We start from the raw sequence: 5943 nt of genomic DNA on the forward strand, positions 1-5943 counted from the left end.
CTCCTGAGTAGCTAGGACTACAGGTACATACCACCTCATCTGGCTAATTTTTTCATTTTCTTTTTTGTAGATGTGGGGTCTTGCTATGTTGGCCAGGCTGATTTCAAACTCCTGGGCCCAATAACCCTCCCACCTTGGCCTGCCAAAGTGCTGGGATTATAGACACAAGCCACTGTACCTGGCCTTCTTCTTATTTTAAAATAAACGAAACTTAAAACATTTTCTTGGCTCCCTAAAAGTATCATTGGCCATATATCTATGTATACTGTATCTATTGGATAAATCAGCACTGGATATAAGACCCAGGCTTGAGGAGAAAGCAGCTAGAGAAGCAACTAAACACAAAGAGGAAATGGAGTGTATTAGTCAGGGTTCTCCAGGGAGACAAAACCAATAGGACGTATATACCCAGAGTGATATATGAGAGGGGATTTATTAGGGGAATTGGCTCACATGATTATGGAGGCTGAAAAGTCCCATGATAGGCTACCTGCAAGCTAAAGACCTAGGAAGCCTGGTAGTGTAGCTCAGTCCAAGTCCAAAGGCCTCAGAACCAGGAAGTGCATAATGTAACTCTCAGTTCAAGACTGAAGGCTTGAGAAACTGGGGGGCTACTGATATAAGTCATGGAGTCCAAGGGCTGGAGAACCTGGAGTTCTGATTTCCCAGGGTAGGAGAGGAAGGGTGTGTCTCAGATCCAGGAGAGAGAGAAAATGGGGGAGGAGAGAGGGAAAGAGAGAAAAAGAGAAAATTCACCTTTCCTCTGCCTTTTTGTTCTATTCTGGCCCCCAACCAATTAGATGGAGCTCGCCCACATTGAGGGCAGTTTTTCCCCACTCAGTCCACCAACTTGTGTTCCAGTCTTCTCTGGAAACACACACACACACACACACACACACACACACACACACACACACACACAGAAACAATACTTTACCAGCTCTCTGGGTGTCCCTTAATCCAGTCGATACCTAAAATTAACCATGACATGGAGGAAGGTCTAGAGAGGACTAGAGAGCAGAGTGAAAGTAACTCAGAGGACCAGCTTCCCCGTGCCTTTCTACTCCTACCAACTGGTCACTTGTACAAAATTTACAAATTAAATGGACTTTGTTATCCTTTCTTTATGAAATTTATATGGAGACAGAGGCATAAAAGGAGAACCACCTCCCATGTTCCCACTGAGTTAGAACTGAAGGGAAGTAGTGAGGAATCTCCTTTTAAGTAGGAAGGTTGACAGCCGTTATCCTTTATGTAGAACGGTAGAAAGAATGTGAATGTCCAATAAAAGGAAGCATGTTATTTATAAAGCATTCATGGAGTAGAAATTTTTGCAGCCATTAAAAAGGACTTTAGATATGTTTTGTTAATATGAAACAAGAACACAAAATACAATGAGACTTGGTTCCCAACAGGGGCATGACCACTTAATAAGCCTATTCCCATCAGTGGGAAAATAGGACAGTCCTGAGAACCACTCCTCTGAGGTATATCTCATCTCTCAAGGTCACTAATGGCTTTGTTACAGCAGAGATGACCAGAAATAGACAGACATGCACACAGAAATATCAGCAAAGTAGGTTTATATGCCGGCGGTCTCAGAGGGGGATTTTTCCTCCCAAATTCTGAGCACCAGACAAAGAGCATTGCAGTCTTTTATACACTCTGCTTAAAGGGGAGGGGCACGGTTACAACAGGGTTAACTTTAGTGGGGCAGAGTCCTAAGCTACTTTACAGCCTGGTACACTAATTGCTACAGGTGATTTATGAGGGTGGCAGCTGCCACAGGTGATTTATGAGGGGGAAAGATCACAGGGGAGGAGGAGGAGGCCCAGGGAAGGATCGCAAGGGAGAAAAACTTGGCAGTGGAATTTCCTAAGAATTCCACTTTAGTGGAATTTTCCAATTTTCCACTTCATTCCCCCCTTTGATGCCCCTATATATATATACATCATGAGGCATTTGTCCTCATGTGTCTATTATAGGGCATCATCCTTTAATGGGGGATACCCTCATAAGGCCATTATATAGGCTGTTGCCTTTTGAGTTACAGTTGTTTTTATAAATTTTATAATTGTGCTTAGTAGGCATGACTTATAGTGACAAGGAGAAAAATAGTTATTAAAGGTCCTGCCAGGGGCAATAGCCATGAGGTCCATTGGCCCAGATCGAGCCCCCAAGTTTGTTTTAGTTCCCTATTTCTTCTCTGAACTCTTTCTTTTAATTCTTTTGCCTTAGCTGTCACTATTCCGGACTGGTTTACATAGTAGCAACATTTTTCTCCTAGAATATACCGGTCCCTCCCTTTTCTGCAGTGAGGAGGTCTAGGGCTCGCCTGTTCTGGAGGGCAACTGCTGCCAAAGAGTCTACTTGGTTTTGTAGGGTTATTAGGGAATCTGCTACCTGTCCGATATCTTCCACCCTGCCCCCGCCCCAAGTGTAGATCTGTGGGTCTATGTAACAATTTCCCTTAAGACTGGTATAAGCCCGAAACTCTTTGGCTCTGTAACAAGGGTAAAAATCATTTACATCATCACATTCTCAGATGTCCTGGATACATTTTGGAGGGCAAGGGAGAGGGCTATTGATGACTGAAAGTGGGAGACAGACAAGGATTAGAATGGGGAACAACATTGTAATCAGAAAAGGAAACCCACCACAGCCCAATATAAAATGACTAATAACAGTTTTTTCCCTGGTCCCTAGTCCTCTGGGGCCACTGAGTAGAGTCCAATGCCCAGTAGTAAGGTCAATAGTCTAAATAGGCCGATGGCGATGTAATGGGCTGGCTCGGTTATTTGGCTTGAGTGACCTCTGGCGTGGTCGCTGGGCCACTGCTACGCTGGAGGTGAATTCTCAGTGGGTCCTCTGGGTCGTGTTGTACTGTCCAGGTGTCCCGGTTCCCCTCAGGTGTGGCCTTTTTATTTTTGTGTGATGAATCCAGGGTGCTATTCCTGCAACTTAACAGCAGTGGGTATGATTAAGACTACAGTGTGGGGGCCTCTCCAGGTGGGCTCTGGTGGTGTTTTTTTTCAGTCTTTAACCCAGACTGAGTCTCCAGGCTAGTGTGAGTGGACTGGGTGTCCCATTGCTATAGGGATCTTTTCAGAACATTGTGATGAATCTGACTCAGGGTTTCGGATAGGGAAATAAGCTGAGTGTGTAGGGTCTTTTCCCCTATCTGGGTGATGTCTCCCTTAGCTGCTTGATTATGGGAGGGGGCCTTCCGTACAAGATTTCAAAGGGTCAATATCCTGTCGGCCCTGGATTGCACCTGACTTTAAGCAATGCTAGACTAAGTAAGCCTACCCAAGGTAACCCTGTCTCTTGGCATAACTCTGCAAGGGTGTTTTAAGGGTCCGGTTCATGCGCTTTACTTTCCCTTAACTTTGGGGTCTGTATGCAGTGCGGAGTTTCCACTTAACCCCTAATGCTCAGTTAAAGTCTGCATGATCTTTGCTGTGAAGCTTGGCCCAGGGGCCAGAATAAATTTGCCATTTTGTTTTTCTGGGAACTGTGACTGCTATTATTATGGGCTTCAGGGCTGACAATGAGAGGTCAGCCGTACCTTCAGGGTGGAAAGTGATTTGGGACCCCAACTTGGGCAGGAGGTCCCATCCCAACAAGGGAACTGGACAGTCTGGGAGGTAGAGAAACTTGTGTGTTACCTGATGTCTCCCAAGCTGACAGCAGCAGGGCTGGCAGAAAGGCCTGGCTACCTGATCTCCAGTGGATCCAACTATGGTTGTCTCTCGCCCTGTGAGAGCAGCGATCTGGGTGGTCACCACTGAGTGTTCAGCCGCGGTGTCCACCATGAAGGTTACAGCCCAGCCCCCCACATCCACAGTGACCATGGGCTCCCGGGGGCCAAGGTTGAGGGAGCCCGGTCGGTCTTATTTGGAGTTCACGCCTGTGAGGCCAATTAGGTCCTGGGTTTCTGGTTTTATCTGGAACCCCCGAGGAGGGCCTCGTCTCAAGGGACCCCAGTCTTTCGGTGTGGACACCTGTTTTTTCAATGCCCCATCTCTTTGCAGTATGCGCACTGGTCCAATTCTAGTGTCCCCTTCCTGCGGGGCCCCCTCCCAGGTTTTGTACCAAGCCCTGGGGTAGACACAGGAGCCCTGAGTGCCGCTGCCAGGAGGGTGGCCTTATGCTTCATTTTTTTTTTTTTTTTAACTTTTCCTCTGGGCCACACGATCTTGGTTCCGGTACACCTTCTGGGCCACCTCTAACAGTTGAGTGATGTTCATTCCTGCAAAATCTTCTAGAATTTTAGGCTTTGGTGGCATTGGGTGGGGTCATGGTGATGCAGACGTCCCGCTTGGAGAACTTGTCGCACTTGAGCATCTCAGGCCAGTTGAAGTTGAAGAAACTGCATGGCAGCCCTGCAATAGTCGCGCACGGCCTCGCAGAGCCAGCGGCAGGGGTAGATGGGCAGGTCGAGGCAGACAGGTGTGAAGACTGAGCAGAGAGAGAGACGCGCAGGGGCCGGATCTACACTGAAGCAATGCAATATGTCCTGCGTGGGGCTGCTCCTCTTCCAAGTGTTTGCAGACGCCTGTTGCTTTGGGCCCTGCCAACTGCAGGATGCTGTGTCTGGCCACATTGTAGAATGGGTGACTCGTGCTCAGCATGGGGTCCTGGCCAGCCATGGGCACCGCCCAGGCCTTCTCACTGCACCCAGCTCAGCGGCCGCCTCCTCACTCCCCACAGCGCTCAAGGACAGGACTCCAGCAGTCACCAGCTCAGCCAAGGAGCAAGCCTAGAGCATCGCGACAGTGGCACAACCTGCCATCACCTGCGCCTGATGTACCATTTATCAGAGAACAAGACCGAGGCCAGTGGGGGCAGACACTTGCACCTGTGTGCCCATGTGGCGGTTTTTGTTAGGCAGGGACACCCGGCTGCTGGCCTGCTGCTTCACCTCCGCCATGGTCTCGTGCTCCTGCAGGTTGGGCGGCACCATCTTTTTGTAGCCCACGTTGTGGTACAGCCGCGAGTCTGCTGGGATGTCTACACACTGCGGAGGCCTGACGTAGAAGCGGCGGCTCCAGTGCCAGCCGGCTGGAAGCTCGCATGGTCGTACTGGCTGGCTGACCCGGCAGTCAGGAGCGCGGCTGTCAGAGCCAGCAGCACTGCCGGGGCCGGCCCAGCTGCGTCCCCCCTCCCCGTGCCGCACCCGCAGCCCTTGCTGGCTCTGAACATTCACTCTTCCATGTCGGGGCTGCCCGCCGCCTCTGCGCGCCTGCCGCGCGCTTCCAGGGGTCCTTGGGGATAAAAGGCGCCATCTCCAGCCCTGCCCGGCTCTGCAGCCGTGCGCTCCTGCTGGGTCCCGGCGGGTGGCGCCCCTCAGCCTGTCGCAGGCCCTGGGGTGGGAGCTCGCACGGGCCGCGAGTAGCGAGGCGCGGGGCTCCGGCAGCAGCCAGGGACCGGTAGTTGGAGGGATGGAGTCAGGTTTCAGGCAGGACGGAGACGGTGAGGGGGCGAGTTCATATTCCGGTGGCTCTCGGTGAACGGGCTTGGGGCTGAGATCAAAGGGGCCTCCGCCCGCCGGGCATACAGCACTCTGCTGTGTCCCTTCTCTACACAGAACTGGACCCAAGGGGGCAGATTTGGGGCAATTCCTAGCCAGGAATCTATAAAGGGGAACTGATCTGGGTGTCCTGGGGTGCCTTGTTTTCAGACTGCCTGGGTAATAGAAGTGTTGGGAGTGCCCCAATCAGGCCACCTAACTCCAAAAGGATGGCCACTCTACTTTGCAGAGTGTCTGGAGGTGATTCGGAGTCATTTTAACTCTGCAGTCACCAGAAAATTCCTTCTTAAAATTTTTGAGCAGGTACCCGATTGCGGTTGGTTTGGACTGGGTCCCCCAATAGTGTTCCTACTGGTCGAAGTCGCACGAAAGGGGGGAGGGTTACTTTCAGTTGTCCACCTGGCTGCTCC

At 50.7% G+C, this 5943-nt stretch overlaps 1 pseudogene; it reads right to left on the bottom strand.

Moving 5' to 3' along the window:
* Positions 1-4272: 4272 nt before the first annotated feature.
* On the bottom strand, positions 4273-5205 carry LOC105813599 (annotated as a pseudogene).
* Positions 5206-5943: the final 738 nt, after the last annotated feature.

Source organism: Propithecus coquereli, unplaced genomic scaffold, assembly GCF_000956105.1.
Source record: "Propithecus coquereli isolate 6110/MARCELLA unplaced genomic scaffold, Pcoq_1.0 Scaffold282, whole genome shotgun sequence".
Lineage (NCBI taxonomy): Eukaryota > Metazoa > Chordata > Mammalia > Primates > Indriidae > Propithecus > Propithecus coquereli.